The sequence below is a fragment of the Podarcis liolepis genome (assembly GCF_965112155.1).
Source record: "Podarcis liolepis genome assembly, chromosome: 6".
In the NCBI taxonomy this organism is placed as follows: domain Eukaryota; kingdom Metazoa; phylum Chordata; class Lepidosauria; order Squamata; family Lacertidae; genus Podarcis; species Podarcis liolepis.
The window spans coordinates 9,350,201-9,368,037 of record NC_139559.1 but is presented as its reverse complement, the minus strand read 5'-3'; the positions used below and the strand labels follow the sequence as shown (position 1 = coordinate 9,368,037).

The window sequence follows — 17,837 nt, the reverse complement described above, 5'->3', positions numbered from 1 at the left end:
AGCTAGGACTGCTCTGCTAGCTCTCAGCTAGCAGAAGCACTGGGATTATCCACATGAACATATTTGTAACTAAGTTTGCCTTCAGGAATCCAACTGTGAACTGATGTGAGTAAACTTCTTTTATTGACTTTGAATAAGATTGTGGCATTTTATTCTTTTAAGAGAGATTCAAGGGAAATTACCAGGAACGTACTATTCAATCTGAAGACAGACCAAATTGTATAATAGTGAGAGGCTCACACGAGCCTGCAACCAGCTATCTGCTGTGCATGTAAAAAGGGGAATGTAACTCTGGTAAGTAGAGTAACTTGCTAGCACTAGTTAGGAAGGCTATCAATAAACAAGATATCCTCTCCTGCCACCCTGAACATTCCCACATTTTCCAGGGACGGTCCCAGGTTTACAAAAGCCGTCTTGGTTGCTGATTTGATCCCGGAATGTCTCACTTTTCCTTAGGAAGTCCCTATTCTCATCAGAGAAATGTTGGAGGGTATGCGACCCCTTGAGACAAGGAGATAAGTAACTATACAACCTTTAGAAGACAGATGGGTGGGGTATAAATAATATATCTATTATTAATGATTAGGACATCCCTATTTCCATTGGGGGACGTGGGTGGCGCTGTGGGTTAAACCACAGAGCCTAGGACTTGCCGATCAGAAGGTTGGCGGTTCGAATCCCCACGACGGGGTGAGCTCCCGTTGCTCGTCCCCTGCTCCTGCCAACCTAGCAGCTCTTCGCAAGGTGCGGGAGCCCGGCGCTGGCTTGCGGAGAGTTGCCTGTTATGGGGGCTGGGGTCGGGGGAAGCTCAGGCTTATTTCCTTCAAAAAACTTATTTCCTTCAAAAAACTAGGTGCGCCTTATGGGACAGTGCGTCCTATAGGGCGAAAAATACAGTACCTACACTTACTGAGTTATCAAGCTGGGAACCAGGACTCCTGACAGTCCCTAACCCTGTCCTGGAAGGCCCTCCTTCTCCTGACCACCACCCCCTGCTTCTAGCACCTCCCAGTTTGTCCCTTCCCCAGACTGCTCCTCCGTGTTCCACAACCAGGATCCTGGATTTAAGTCATCATCTTCTGTTTCCTCCCTGGGAGACTCTTGGGCAAACAGCGCCCACCAATCTTCATCTGGCCAGTTCCTGACACCTGGTCCTCCAAACAGAGGACTCTCTTCTGTAAAGGAGGACACATGACCACCCACCCAACCAGCAGCGTCATTCAGCTTTTGCTCCAGTTATGAGTGTGCTCCAGGGAGCGTGACCTGCACATTCCAGGCTTCTGGAACACCAAGATGGACCATCCACACCATCATCATTCCACCTTTAGTTATCAGGAGATGCAGAAGCCAGGAGAGATGGGCATGCCTTTCTCTCTTTGCACAATGGAACAGCCTCATCCCTTAACAATGCAAGGAGAGACGCCAGCCCGGCCCGCTGGAATAATTGCAGTCCTCAGATCCATTCTTCCCACTGAAAGCAAAGCCGGGCTGTTTGTTGCCCAGGCAGAGCAGGAGAGATTATGGTGTTACTGACACAGAAGAGGCGGAGGCAAATGGCTTGGCGTTCCCTGTTTGTGGTGAAACGAGAGAGGCAAGGCGAGCTTGCTTGCTTGCATGCAGGAAGCCATCCTTGCTGCAGTCGCCTCCTTGCCTTTCCATCCCACTTCTCAGCATAACATTATGGGCTAGAAACGCCCCGGGCAGATTGTCGAGGTGAGCGGATGATATGGAGCCACAGAGCATCTGGGTCGCTTGCAGGAAAATGGCCATTGAAGGGGGGTGGGGAGAGAGAGAGAAAGGTCGTTCTAACTAGGATGCAGCCTCTTCTTGGCAATGGTGTTTTTGTTGCTGGCAAACAGCCATTTCACTCCCAATCGAGAGAAGATTAGAAGGGGCGCATCTTCCTTTTCCTGCAAAATTTGGAAAGAATTGGGGAGAATTTGATGTTATTCAGGCCACTCTAACTGGAAACATCCTTTTCCTAATACTCTCATTAGGCTAGAGAGTTATAAGAAAATAATAATAAAAAGGTCTATCTATTATGTAAATCATTGGCCTTAATAGCAGAAAAACGTGAGTCTTTTGAATTTAACTTGCCTTCTCCTTCCAGAGCAAATCCCTTAACTATACCTTGAAACTTTGAATGCTCTCTGTGTGATTCATTTTGGTCCTGTCCTGCCTTCTGACCTTATTTCCCAAAATACATCTTGCTTGTGACTTTCCCACCTCCAGCTCAGCTTCCAACAGATCTCCTGCTTTCAAGGTGTCTACTTAGGTTTCACCAGGAAAACCCCCAAAGAGGATGGGAAAGGACAAAGATGTACGTAAAAGTTGCAGGTGTATTTTTACTTTTTCTGGATTCCCCCCCCCCCCCCTGCCCGGGGCAACGCAGATTTTAGCCAATAAATTCTTAAATGATAAAGAAATACTAGAAGTACAAGCTTTAAGAAAAAGCAACTAGGATTCCCAGGCACCCCAAATTCACATGATATCATATTCCTATTGAATTTCCATACATCTGAAGTCATCATGGAAGAGAAAGAGGCAATTCTGGCATTTCCATATGCATTGTTTTCTACCCCGCCACCCCTGAAAAGTTGAGAAAAATAGCTTCAGAGCGTGAGCAAAAGGTGTGATAAATTTTTACTGCAAATATGATGCTAATAACACTAAAGTGTTAAAAGCAAGTCTTTGGAAACAACCAGGTAAAGTTCTCACCCTCCTTGGCAGATACCTTCTTTGTGCATTGCTACAAGGGATTTCCTTTTCTGAGGTCCCTTTAGATAGTAAACCTCCCTAGAGGACTGCGGATTACACCTCTGGTCCCCGAGGGATGTGATTTACGATAAACAGTTGCCTTTTCAGCTCCATCTGGTTTGCCAGCAAGGCAGGGATGCTCTGGCAACATCTAGAATGGATTACTGCAATGCACTCTACCTGGGGCTGCCCTAGAAGACCACTCAGAAACTTCAGTTTGGTCCAAATTGCAGCAGCCTGATTGTTTTAAAACAGCTGTACTAGTTGCCAGTTTGTTTATGGGCCCAAATCAAGGTGCTCACATTAGCGTTTAAAGACCTTAGTGACTGAGACCCCCAAATACCTGAATGACCTCCTCCTTCCCCACAAAACCTTTTGGGTGCTAAGATTAACAGAAGGCTCTTCTCTTGGTAGTTCCTCCAGCTTCAGAGGCTCAGGGTGGCGGCCTGGGACAGGGCCTTCTTTGTGGCAGCTCCTAAGTTGTGGAACTCCCACCCCACAGAGGTGCATCAGACACCTTCATGGCGCAGATTTCAGCAAATGCTGAAGATGAACCTCTTTATCCTAGCTTCTGACACTTGAGGTGTGTATTTTAGAACCCACCTTATTTCTGTGATTCTGTAATTGTAAGCTGTTATAAATTATGCTTAATATTTAATGTTAACATTTAATAACAACAACAACAACTAATAATTAATAATACATCTATCTATCTGTCTGAACAAATAACAGTTCATAGATAGATAGATGGATTAATTATTAGTTCTTCTTATTATTAAAGGGATGCGGGTTGCGCTGTGGTCTAAACATCAGAGCCTAGGGCTTGCCAGTCAGAAGGTCAGCAGTTTGAATCCCCACAACGGGGTGTGCTCCTGTTGTTTGGTCCCAGCTCCTGCCCACCTAGCAGTTCGAAAGCACGTCAAAGTGCAAATAGATAAATAGGTACCGCTCCAGCGGGAAGGTAAACGGCATTTCCGTGCGCTGCTCTGGTTTGCCAGAAGCAGCTTAGTCATGCTGGCCACATGACCCGGAAAAACTGTCTGCGGACAAACACCCGCTCCCTCGGCCAATGAAGCAAGATGAGCACCGCAACCCCAGAGTCGTCTGCAACTGGACCTAACAGTTAGGGGTCCCTTTACCTTTACTTATTATTAAATGTTAACATTAAATATCAAGCATAATTTATACAGTGGTACCTCGCAAGACGAATGCCTCGCAAGACAAAAAACTTGCTAGACGAAAGGGTTTTTTGTTTTTGAATGGTTTCTTTAAATGTAAAGGTTCATCATTGTTCCACTCCATGTGTATGTCTTTAAGGGGCCGGAGCAAGGGCCAGAGCAAAACTAACGAGACCCAGCTTTACAGCTGTGAAACGTAGCAGGTGCTGCTGAGTTGTATTTGATTAAGGTGTGTCAGCATTTGGGTAGAGTATATAAGGAGCAGCATCTAGCTCTCCCATTACCCTGGGGGATGGGTTGGTGGTTGGGTCTGGTTTGTTGATGTATTTAGTGTAAATGGAGTTTTTGTTTTTCTTATTAAAACCTTCTTTAAGTTATTTTTGAGTCCTTTCTTTTTAATGCATGATCTCCCCAGCAAGCTCTCTGCAGCGTTACTATACTGCAAAAAGCCAACAGCTTTGCAAGACGATTTTCCCTATGGGCTTGCTTCGCAAGACGGAAATGTCTTGCAAGTTTGTTTCCTTTTTCTTAACACCGTTAATACAGTTGCGACTTGACTTCGAGGAGCAACTCATAGAACGTGGTGTGGTAGCCTTTTTTGAGGTTTTTGAAGACTTTGGTGATTTTTGAAGCTTTTCCAAAACTTTCCCGACACCGTGCTTCGCAAGACGAAAAAAATCGCAAGCCGACAAAACTCGTGGAATGAATTAATTTCGTCTTGCGAGGCACCACTGTACTATCTGAACAAATAATACAGTAGATAGATAGATGGTAGATAAATAGATGACAGATAGATAGATAGATAGATAGATAGATGATAGATAGATAGATGATAGATAGATAGATAAAGAGAAGCAAAAGAGAGAGGCAGAAAATGAGAAGGGGTGCACATGAGACCCCTCCTATGCACGGCAGTCCTAATTCCCATTGCAGAGTAGTGGGAGGTCGTTGACTGTCTAAACATTGACTTCACAAGGACTGGCTGCTTGATTCTTTCACTTCATGCCCTAGTGATTTTTGACCATGCCATCCCGTAATTTGCTTTGGAAAGATTTGCAGTGTTTCAGTGAGAGAGAGAGAGAGAGAGAGAGCGCACATGTTTGACCAAGGATTCGTCATTCATTGTTTTTAGATTGGGGCACACCTCACCAGTGTTAGCTCTAATTTTACACTGTTTTTATTTGAAACATGAGCGAGGCAATGCTTTCTGTTGCAGAGGTCATGCTTGTTCTTCTTCAGCCAGGCTTGTCCTTCTACATTTTTTAAAAATAAAATCTGACCTTATTAAAACTCACTGACTTGAAAGTATTATGCAGCAGTTAAAAAAAAAAAAGTGTGGAAAGCCAGTTAATAATTTGCTTTTCAAAATTAATAGAAAATAGGGAGGTATTTCAGCTCACAGAGGTTAAAAATGGCAGTCTGAGCCATCAGACCAGAAGATTTCACAGTGGTTGCCATTCAGCTGGCAGCTGTGTGATTGCACTCTGTGATGCTCCCCATGTGTGGACACATGCGCCAAGAAACCCAAGCCATCAGCTGTGCAGAGAAACTCAGCTATCTTTGCAGACATGTTCATTAGAATGATGGAAACCAGGAAGAGCTATTTTACACTCGAAGAACGCTGTCCCAGCTCCCTTGTGGGAAACGCAGCCTTTGGAACCAAGCCAAGCTCAAATGCCATCATCCTGACACAGCTGCCTCCTTCAATTGCAAATGCTAACAATGTTTGGGGAGATATCTGGAAGGAAATGCACTGTTTTCTTCAGACGTCTCTATTAATTTGAACCTGTTGAGGGGAGGAGGGGCGAAGGGATGCAAAGAGTCTCATTTGACAAGCGTGCGGCCCATTGATTTTAGAGGCACCAGAAGCAGGAAAAACAGGAACCACCTGAACATATTTCTTCAGCACATTTATATGTGTGCATCTGCAGCATTAGCCATCAGAGATGCATCTTGTGTGAACATCTCTCTCCTAGGAAGTTGGATCTAACAGTTGATCATTTAAGGCAATATCTATATATGCAGCAGAATATGGTGGCAGTGATAGAGTGGACTGTACCTCTTTAGACAGCAAATGGGGATTTCTTATGTCAAAATCTCTGTGCAAGTGGATAACTAGCCCCTCAGACAATGGACCGAACAACAGCTTTTTTCCTTGATTTGTTAGTTTTCTATCTGCAGAGAGTGGTATATATGAAGATCAACATTAAAAAGTGGGTTATCTGACTTGCCTTTCTTATACAGTGGTACCTCGGGTTACATTGCTTCAGGTTACATACGCTTCAGGATACAGACTCCGCTAACCCAGAAATAGTACCTCAGGTTAAGAACTTTGCTTCAGGATGAGAACAGAAATCGTGCTCCGGCGGCGCGGCGGCAGCGGGAGGCCCCATTAGCTTAAAGGGGTGCTTCAGGTTAAGAACAGTTTCAGGTTAAGAACGGACCTCCGGAACGAATTAAGTATTTAACCCGAGGTACCACTGTAGTACATTTTGCCACACCAGCAGTCCACACCGCATCCTGCTGCCTGCATAGTGTAGATCTAACCTCAGATTTGATATCTGGGAGAAGCAGGTTCAAACCCTTGCACAGCCATAAAGCTCTCAAAGGGGCCTTAGGCAAGCTGCTAAAGTGGAGGCATCAATCCTGTGGGGTGCTGTTTCACAAGCAGAGAATCTCCTTGTGAAGGAGCACTATGCAGAACTGAGCCCTCCCCGCTTAGCTGTCAGTCAGTTGGGGTGGGGGTGGGGGTGGAAAGGAGATGTATGTCTCCTCCTCCCTTCATGACAATTCATTTTCTTTAAGAATAAATAAATAAAAATCCTAATTAAACATTAGCCCCACCCCTGAACTAATTCAGGACTTGATCTGAGACAGGCGGGCAATCCACAGATTGTGGCCATGAGGTGGATTGGAGATATACATTTATAGATATGCATTATTATTATTATTATTATTATTATTATTATTATTATTATTATACCCCAAGCATCTGGCTAGGTTGCTACAGCCACTCTGGGTGGCTTCCAACACATATAAAAACATAATAAAACATCAAACATCAAAAACAGCCCTTTCAGTTGCATTAGGGATATGGAAACAGGGCTGGAGCTTTCAATATCCATTAGGTCAACATTCCCCAGTCTGGTGCCCCTCAGACTTTTTGAACCACAACTCCCATCATCCTTGACCATTGGCCATGCTGTCTGGGGCCGATGGGATTTGGAGTCCAAGAACTCCTTGGCTGCCCCTGAGTTATGCAATTCCCTCAGCTGCAGATTGAAAGAATGGAGGCCAGGAATTGCCATGCAGTTTGTGCAAGCAGACATCGTCACCAATCAACTTAGAACCTTTTTGGAGCAGATGGCCTTTCTAGGACAGGGTTGCAATTTTTCAACCAGCCATGATAGCTATGCTGGTTGAAAAGTAGGCTGAAAGCAAAGAGTGAGGTTACCGTAACTTCCATCATAGAGCTTCAGTATGCTGATGACAACGAAGTGTGTGCACACTCAGAGGATGACCTCCAAACCATCCTAAATATCTCCGCAGAAGCTTATGAAAAGCTTGGCCTATCCCTCAACATCCAAAAAACCCAAAGTGCTGCACCAACAAGCACAAAACAACCCCTCTGCAGCGCCACAAATCCAGCTCAATGGTGTGATGTTGGAAAGTGTCAATCACTTTTCCTATCTGGGCAGTTATTTTTCCACAAGGGCTGACATTGATGCCAAAATCCAGCATCGTCTAATGGCAAACTAATGCTAGTGTACTGGAAGAAGCAAAGATCACCGGTGTCGAAGTAATGATTCTTCAATATCATCTTCATTGGACTGGTCATGTTGTTCGGATGCCTGATTATGGTCTTCCAAAGCAACTACTCTATTCCAAATTTAAAAATGGGAAGTGTAATGCTGGTGGTCAACAAAAGAGGTTCAAAGACTCTCTCAAGGCAAATCTTAAAAAATGTAGTATAAACACCAACAATTGGGAAACACTGGCCTGTGAGCGCTCCAATTGGAGAACAGCCTTTACTAAAGGTGTCATGGACTTTGAAGACACTCGAACTCAGGACGAAAGGGAGAAACGTGCTAAGAGGAAGGCACGCTTGGCAAACCCTCACCGTGATCAACTCCTGCCTGGAAACCTGTGTCCCCACTGTGGAAGGACGTGTGGATCCAGAATTGGCTTCCACAGTCACTTACGGACTCACTGTTAAAACCATGTTGATGGAAGACAATCTTACTCAGCTACGAGTGATCGCCAAAGAAAGAAGAGGAAGCTACTAGCAGCACCTTGATGCGCAGATGTGAGATGAAAGCATGCTTTGTCTCCAACGCCATGAAAAGCTTCACTTCATCTCACCTTATTTCTGCTGCACAAACTGCAGAAGAGCAGAACATGCTGTTTATTTTTCCTGGTCTGTTGACATCCCTTTCCAAGGAAATGTTCCGCACCCTTGAACTCCCAGTGACACCAGAAAGGAACTGACATCCATCTTTTTGAAGTGCTGAAAGAATCCTGCTCCCTTCCACTGAGATTGCCTTGACCTGCCATGTCAAGGTTTTATCACTGGGTCTCTTAATCACACAAGCGTTGGTACAATAGCTTCCGAGGCCCCTTCCCAGATCGGAGATGTGCTATTGTGTCAAAGCAGCACTCTGAAGGAGCTAAAAAGGCAAAATCAGTGAGTTGTTGGCATGCCAGGCCAGAAGGCTGTGCTTAAATGTTTTTGATCATTGCCTCGATAGGGACTGAATATTTATAAAGGGCCCATGAACTCTTCTGCATCCAGGCTAGTGTGTGGAGGAGCTTTGGAGAGAAGATCAGGGAAAAGATCTGTTTAAAATGATTATCTGCTGGGAAGCCTGCTCTGAAACAGCAGCTGATATCAAGGAAGCAATGTCCAAACAGTGATTGGCTTTACTAGGATACATGCCAAAAATCCCACTGCATGTACAGTGTTAAAAGAAAATGTTATGAAAATGATGTAGAGATGGTACTTAATCCCTGTAAAATTAGCAAAGATATACCATAAGAGTTGTAATTAATGTTGGAAATGTCAAGAAAAAGAAGGTACATTTTACCATATGTGGTGGACTTGTCCCAAGGTGAAAGACTTCTGGGAAAAGATTCATAATGAACTGAAAAAAATGTTGAAATACACATTTATTAAGAAACCAGAGGCCTTTCTTCTTGGAATAATAGGTTTGGAATTGCCCAAGAAAGATGTTAGATTGTTTTTGTATGCCACAACTGCAGCAAGAATTTTGTTAGCCAAAAACTGGAAACTGCAAGAACTACCAACAGTGGAGGAATGGCAGATGAAGATGAAGGACTTTTCGGAGCTAGCTGACGTGACCGGAAGAGTCTGCGACCAGAAGGAGGAGGAGTATCAAGAGGAATGGAAGAAATTTAAAGATTATTTAGTTAAAAATGTTAAGATAACTTAAATAGAATTACTTGCGAGTACCAAAATGGCCTAGGATTTAAACATATGATGTTGTAGAATACTATGGATAAAAGTTAAAATGATAAGAAAGAAAGATATTAATTGGACTAAGTGAATTTTATGTGAAACTAGTTTTAGAAAACTGCTACAATGATTTATATGGAAACTCAGCCAGGGGGATTTGAGGAAGTCACCTAACAAGGTAAACAAAAGTGGATTTCTTACAGTTAGGATATATGTTTGTTTGTTTGCTTGTTTTTTGATGTTTTCTTTTTATGTTTGTTGATATGTGTCATGGGCTCAGGCACTGAGCCAGAGGGGAAGGAGGAGATGGAGAGCGAAGGGGAACAATCTGAGGGGAGTTCAGGAGGGTATGCCAGTGATCAGAGAGATTCCATGAGTCTCTCCAGCGAATCAGAGGATTCCCAGAAAGGGGCCCCCAAAGGCAGGGCAAGGGGGGCCAGTGGGGAGTCTCCAAGCGGCAGCTGGAAATCAGGGGTAGCTTCCCCACCGGAGCGTAGCGGGGGGGGGAGGAATCCCAAGGGTTAAAACAAGAGCCTCCTGCAGAAGGAGAGAGTGAGGCTGGACTGACCACGCCTCCGTCAGAGAGTGGAGGGGCGGAGGGAAAAGCAGGTCCGGCCAGCCTCCCTGAAGGAGAAAGCAGTGGTGGGAGCAGTGTAGCCGTTAGGAGGAAAGTAGGCGGCTGGGCGCGTGCGCCAAGTTCAAATGTGGAGGCGCGCGGGCCAGCAGAAAACCCGGATTGGGAGCCAGGTCCTAAAGCCCGCCGGAAGGGTGGGGCGGAGTCAGAAGAATCCGCCTCTGAAGAGAGTAGGAAGGAGGTAACCCCAGAGGGCAGGAGGACCCGGAGGAGAAGAGAGCAAAAGGAGGAGAGGGATAGGTGGAGCAAAGCTCGGCTCTTGAACTGGTGTATGAGCGGGGAGGAGTCAGACGGAGCTTCGCCGGTCTAAGGACTCAGACATAGCGCTGAGCGCCACGGATGTCAAACCAACAATGAACCACAATAAAGACTTTTGTTTATAAAGAGCAACTGGCGTTGGTCCTCTGTGAGCTGGGACCTGTGGCAGCGCTGACAATATGTTTGTTTTAAATTTGGAAAACCAATTAAAAAAAATTGAAAAAAAGGATACGTGCCAAAAATCAAACAAATCAGAGGCGGTGATGCCGGGGAGATAAATTTAAATTCTCAAATTTTGCCTCAGCAGATTTTTACCGGGTTAGTTGCTTTGAGTGTTAGGGGCTTTGAAGGGGAATGTGAGATTTGAATGGGACTCGTCACCCTTTTGTTTGGGTGGGGCTCTTGCCCCTTGGATGAGTGCATGGCAGGCAGACATTAAACAGGTGTAGCCTTTCTGAGTGTGACGATGGAGTGCTGGAGTGCGGGAGGGAGAAAAGCAATTGCCCTTATTTTCCTGTAAGCTGTATGCATAACACTGATGCGTGAAGTGTTGAACTGCCCTCAGGAATGTCTCTGGTTTTAGCGAGGTTTTCTTAGTTTCCCTTGAAATCCTTTGAGTGTTTGTTTCCTAAACAGAATGTTGGAGGGTGGGGGATTAGATCTGTGGTAGAGGTGGTCCCAAATTGAATCCCAGCCATCTCCAGGAAGGGCTGGGGAAAACTCCCGCCCCAAACCCTGGTGAGCCACAAATTGGGTGCGGACACTTCTGAGCTAAACTGACCCAACTCCCTTTGGAGCCTTGAACTAATTAATTAAAGGTTGGTGGAGCAGGAAAGCGAGGTGAGAGGGGAGAGGGGAGAGAGAACGGTTTCTGGCAAAAGCGGTTTTCTCTCTTGTTGCGAGTCTGCAGAGACGAACAAAAGAACAATGCGGAAGACGCTACCAGAGTTTGGGCTGAATAAGTGAATTCTTCATTCCCACATGGATTTGGGAAATGAGGACATTTGATGCCAGATTGCCTGAATAATTAGATATCCATCAACTCCCGGTGGACAGCCTGGTACAACATTATAATTTAAAGGAGTAGCTGCTCTTTCTTTTCTCCTTATGTTGTTGTCATATATATATATATATATATGCTTTCGTAGATTTTCACGGGTACAGGAATGCAGGTTTTGGTGTCTTCGGGTGTCTTCCCGTGTAAGAGTTGGGGTGTCTAGGCGACGTTTCGACGAGGTCTCACTCGTCATCTTCAGGCTGGTGCTTTCGGCTTCTTGTTACTGGAACAGAGCAGGATCTCAGTGTTTGAGTTCCTATAAATACTGTTGAGGGGGTGTGGTGTATAGCCTCCGACGTTCTGGGAGAGAGGAAGTTCCCAGGTTAGTGTGACTTTTCTTCTTTTGTTCCTTAATTACTTGAGGGATATCTTGAGTGATTTCTTGAGTGATATTCTGAGTACCACTTAGGAGGGTCATTAAGTGTGGATTAGTTGCTAAAGCTTTCGTGTCTTGACCTCTTGAGCTTGTGAAGAGTTTTTCTGAGAAGATGGCTGTACTGCACTTAGTTTCCTGTAAAGTGTCCTGCAAAGTCTGCCCAGCCACGTACATTGGACAAACAAACAGACGAATAAATGCACGTATCGCAGAACACAAGAATGCCGTCAAAAAAGAAGAAAAAACTTCCTCTCTTTTCCAACACATGAAAGAAACAGGACACGAAATTAATTTTGCAGATTCCAAATTGCTCTTTAACATGGAACATCACCACAAGAGAATAATCATGGAAGCCATCGAGATAGAGAAACACCCTCACAACATGAACAAGCGTGACGACACGTCCCGCCTGCCAGACATCTGGAAATTAGCCCTCCCCACAAAAACCGACACCAGAACCAGAGGCACACAGAACGCCATCACCAATCAACCACACCAGACCCAAACCCAGACCCTCTCCACAGATAAATTACAGACACCATCCAGTAGCCAAACCATAGTGGCACCTCCGGATGCTGCACCCCCCTGCAATCCCTACACAGATCTGGCTGGCACAGGGCACAAAACCACAGCTCGCCCCTATACACGAAGCCAAGCCAGAGCACAACTAAGTGCAGTACAGCCATCTTCTCAGAAAAACTCTTCACAAGCTCAAGAGGTCAAGACACGAAAGCTTTAGCAACTAATCCACACTTAATGACCCTCCTAAGTGGTACTCAGAATATCACTCAAGAAATCACTCAAGATATCCCTCAAGTAATTAAGGAACAAAAGAAGAAAAGTCACACTAACCTGGGAACTTCCTCTCTCCCAGAACGTCGGAGGCTATACACCACACCCCCTCAACAGTATTTATAGGAACTCAAACACTGAGATCCTGCTCTGTTCCAGTAACAAGAAGCCGAAAGCACCAGCCTGAAGATGACGAGTGAGACCTCGTCGAAACGTCGCCTAGACACCCCAACTCTTACACGGGAAGACACCCGAAGACACCAAAACCTGCATATATATATATATATATATATATATATATATATATATATATATAAATATACATAACATATATTATGTATGTGTTTCCTTATGGAAATTCTTTATCTCTCTTTTATGGGGCGGGGTCCTGGAAATATTTATACCTGTACCCTATGTGATTCTGAGACATGCTTAGCCTGAGGCCTAGTTATCCCAAACAGCAAATGAATGGGGGGGGGGGCTTTTTCTGAACCGTACCACTTCATTTTGCAGGCAGGTTTGGGGCCACATACGATTGGCTGTACCAAAATTATAAATACACCTCTCCACACACAGAAAACTGGTGCGCCAGGGAAAGGTTTTTTTTTTTTAATTCTATGTGCAGATTTTAATTTTTTTAATTTTTAAATCGAGGAAGAGGCAGTCATGCGAGCCCACCCCCCACAGTCTGAAGTTGTAGCACTCCGATATGGTCTTCCTATCTCGTCTGTTGTTTGCGAGGGCGTTGTCTTCCCATGGCTATTAAGCAAAGGGGACTTCTGGGTGACATGCTTATTGGGTCATCATCCTGACTGGTTTACAGGGAGATTTAGACACCATTGACTATTGAATGAGCCACATCAGGAGCATCTCAGACCCTGAGATTTCAGAGCCCAAACCTGAGACCTAAAGTAACCTCTTGGTGATGTCATGGGGCGGTCCCTGGTGATTCATCCAATAGGCTCTCTCCCACCGCTGAGCCCTGGAGATGGAGGTTAATTGGGAGAAGGGAAGAGGAAGCTGAGGAGGGCAGACCTTCCAAAGATCCTGTGCAATAATTTGTAGCCAGCTGCAGCCAGGCTGCAGCTCCTAAGCTGCACACACAGTCATATATATATATATATATATATATATATATATATATATATATGCAGGTTTTGGTGTCTTCGGGTGTCTTCCCGTGTAAGAGTTGGGGTGTCTAGGCGACGTTTCGACGAGGTCTCACTCGTCATCTTCAGGCTGGTGCTTTCGGCTTCTTGTTACTGGAACAGAGCTCTGTTCCAGTAACAAGAAGCCGAAAGCACCAGCCTGAAGATGACGAGTGAGACCTCGTCGAAACGTCGCCTAGACACCCCAACTCTTACACGGGAAGACACCCGAAGACACCAAAACCTGCATTCCTGTACCCGTGAAAATCTACGAAAGCAAATATATATATATATATATATATATATATATATATATATATATATATAAAGGCACAATAGCAAGCCATTTCACACCCTGATTGCTGGCAACCCTGCTTGACTCTAAGTCACAATGTGTGAGCTGTTCCCACTGATGTGCACTGTGCTTGAGCTGTGGTGGTTAATTTGCAACAGCTCACTTACACACAGAGTTCTTCAGTTGATTATAGTTGTCTTGAAGGTCTAAAGGCACCTCAGAGTAGAGATGGGCAAATCTGTCCGTTTTGATTTCTCTCAGCTTCGCATTTTTTCTAATTTGGTTCTCTACATCCACATCAATGTGCAATTAAAAAAAAAAAGAACTCATGAAAATTAACCAGTATTATAGTTCAAATTTCTCCTAAATTAGACTTTTTTTTACAAAGCAGTTTCCCGATACCTCATGCATTTTACTGTACGGTATACATTTTTGTACACGTTTCTTGGCTGAACAACTGCAGGCTAAAATTTTCAGAAGTGCAAATTTGTTTGGTCCAGCCAGTCAAAAACTTCCTGTTCCTCCTGGCTAGAGCATCCTTCCTTTTGCACATGATAGGAGGTGGGCGTGACCTAACCTGTCCAGGTAACAAAAGGACGAGTCACGCAGCAACCTCTCTCTTTTTTGACTTCCTTCTTCATTTGACCAGCTTTTAGCCAGTACTGCTCTGCTAACTCTTAGCTAGCAGAAGCACTGGGCTTATTCCCCCATATGGGGTAGATCCACATGTACATATTTGTAACTAAGTCTTCCTTCAGGAATCCAGCTGTGAACTGATGTGAGTAAACTTCTTTTATTGGCTTTAAATAAGATTGCCGTGTCTTTATTCTTTTAAGGGGGATTCAAAGGAACTTACCAGGAACATACAATTCAATCTGAGACAGACTGAATTGTCTAATAGTGAGAGGCTCACACGAGCCTGCAACCAGCTATCTGCTGTGCACTTAAAAAGGAGGACTGTAACTCTGCTACACAAAGGAACTTGCTAGCGCAAGTTAGGAAGGTTATTAATAAACAATATATCCTCTCCTGCCACCCTGAACATTCCCACAATGCTTTTCCAGGGAGGTGGGTGCAGATCACTTAGAGAAAGGTGGTATTTCTCTTTTTAGGGGAGTGCTGTTGCTTTGAATGAAACTTCACTCCTCCCCACCAGCCATCCAAAATGGCGCCTTTTGCTGTGAAAAAATGCACCCAGTGAAAATTTGGTGTGCAATCCTAATGTGCGCATGTATGCACACTCATTCAGTACTGGAAATCAACCTCACTGAACGTAATGGATCTAGGTGTCTCTGTCTCTGGTAATGTTGCTTGATGCTACCAATTGGTAGCTTGTTATCTGATACCGACGTTCTCTCCCCCCCCCATCTCCCCTCATATTTGTGTATGTGTGTGTTGCCGCTTTGGCTTAACATTAGTGTAATCAGCGACTCCAGATATTCAAAATTGGTGCAGCTCTGTGTACAGATCTATTCTGAATTAGGGAACTGTCACGTCCCTCGTTAGCAGACACCACAGTTTAGTGCTAATTGCTTTGAAATTAGCTTCATTGAAACAGAGCGAGTGGGGTTTAGCAAGCCATTTCTCACACGGCAGCAGGAGACTGGAAAAGCGCTTCATGCTTTATTTAATGAAAAATCACGGCGCTATTTACATGATGGGACACGGATAACGCCTCTATGCTGCGGAATGCTTTCCTCAAAAATGAAAAACAGCAAGCAGAATTATGCTAGGCGATCTTTCGGAAATCTGTTATGCCACCCAATAGCTAGGTGGAACCATAGCACCATGGTAGTTGCTTTTTATGGGAAGACTCCATCCTTTTGCATCTCCTGCTGGGTTCTGTCTCTAAGGACTCTTGCGGCCCATTTGGTCTGAAAGGTTGGACTGCCCTGGGCTAGCCGGTGGAAGGAAGTCTTTTCTTCCTGAGACTCTGCAGAGCTGCTGCCAGCCAGGACTTATGAAAGCCCAAGGGCCTTATCTGTTACTCCAGTGTAGGGAACCTTCCTTCAGGGCTGGCTTCAGATGGCTCGGGGGTCGAATAACTCCATATCCCTCAACATTTCTCCAATGAAAACAGGGACATCCTATACCTGAAGGAGCGTCTCCACCCCCATCAATCAGCCTGGACACTGAGGTCCTTCTCTGAGGGTCTTCTGGTGCTTACCTCACTGCAAGGTTACAGGGAACCAGGCATAGGGCCTTCTCGGTGGTGGCACCCACCCTGTGGAATGCCCTCCCATCAGATGTCAAGGAAATAAACAACTATCTGACTTTTAGAAGATGCAATGAGGGAGCCGCCAGAAGCCCCTTGGCGCTGGATCTCAGCATCTGGGCAGAACGATGGGGGTGGAGATGATCCTTCAGGTATACAGGACCGAGCACCAACACTTTGAATTGTGCTTGGAAACGTACAGGGAGCCAATGCAGATCTCTCAGGACCGATGTTATGTGGCCTTGGCGGCCACTCCCAGTCACCAGTCTAGTTGCCGCATTCTGGATTAATTGCAGTTTCTGGGTCACCTTCAAAGGTAGCCCCACGTAGAGCGCATTGCAGTAGTCCAAGCGGGAGATAACTAGAGCATGCACCACTCTGGCGAGACAGACTGCGGGCAGGTAGGGTCTCAGCCTGCATACCAGATGGAGCTGGTAGACAGCCGCCCTGGACACAGAATTAACCTGCGCCTCCATGAACAGCTGAGAGTCCAAAATGACTCCTAGGCTGCACACCTGGTCCTTCAGGGTATGGGTCATTGGCCTCATCCAGCAGGCAGCGCCTTATGTTCTCGGCATACGATTCCAAGGAAAGCTGAGGAGGAATCCTGTGGAGGAGGAGGAGGCCTAAGAGACAGCAGCCTCATAGCTGAAGGCGATGTCTTTATTTACAGCAACCAGCATCCAATTAAGTTGCCCCGTAGTTGGCCACTCAGCAACAAATTAAGCAGGCCAGGAGATCAGCACCCTGACTCTTTCTCCGATTCCAACCCGTAAAAGAGCTGCTGCTTCCTCGTTACCTCCAGCCTCTTTGGATGAGTCAGGAAGCTCTGATTGTCAATTTGCGGCTTCCCTCCCTCGCCCGGGAAGCCACCCCTGACCAGCTCACCCCTGCCAACGGGCGCCCTCTTCCTTGTGAAGTCAAGGGGAATCTATGTTGTTTGTAATAAAGCTGATTATCATAGATAAATGCATCTAATTAGTCTCATTTGCTGACATGCAAGCCTTTTAATTGCAAGCTGAATAATTAGGCAGATCTGCATATGCAAATGAACGGGGGCTGCTGGTGGTTTCCACCACGTCAGTCTTCAACATGATTTCTCCAGAGACAAATAACTCTTGATACTTCAGCAGCGGGCATGAGATATTAATTTGCAGAGGCAAATAACTTTATTTGGGGTGGGAGGAGCTGTCATGCTTGTTTATAGAAAGCAACAAGCGGAAGATGACTGTGTTTGTGTGTGTGTGTGTGTGCTTGCATGCGTGTTCATGTGTAACCAAATTAAACAGCTAGAGGGGAGAGCTCTGCTTCCCTCTCTCTCTCCAGTACAAAATTTAACCGTGGTATAATTCTTTACAATGACACAAAAGTGCTAGATCTTCCACTGCTCAATATTCCATAGGCTGTAGGAGCAGACAGTGGGTTAAAGATGCTTTTGTACACATCCTCATTTAACACGGGGAGAAATCTTTTAAAACCTGTACAGCAGGAACATATATCTTACCCTCCCCGTTTCCCCGCACCCCTACATTTTTACCTCCCCCTATCCTCTCCTCCCCCCCCCCCTTCCACAGTTCATAACGCGATGCTTTGCCTTTAAACTGCTTGGCTGGTTGTTTTCCGTGGCAGATGGCTGCTGTGCTGTTGCACCGAG

The 17,837-nt window shown here is 45.3% G+C and overlaps 1 long non-coding RNA gene across 1 annotated transcript in view; it reads right to left on the bottom strand.

The window, feature by feature from the left end:
- Positions 1 to 905: 905 nt before the first annotated feature.
- The window catches only part of LOC310708934, a 65,133-nt gene continuing 48,201 nt past the window's right edge, over positions 906 to 17,837 (bottom strand). Inside the window, exon 4 of the long non-coding RNA XR_014527231.1 lies at positions 906 to 1,910. This is a non-coding gene — a long non-coding RNA (uncharacterized lncRNA). The remainder of the gene's footprint in view (positions 1,911 to 17,837) is intronic.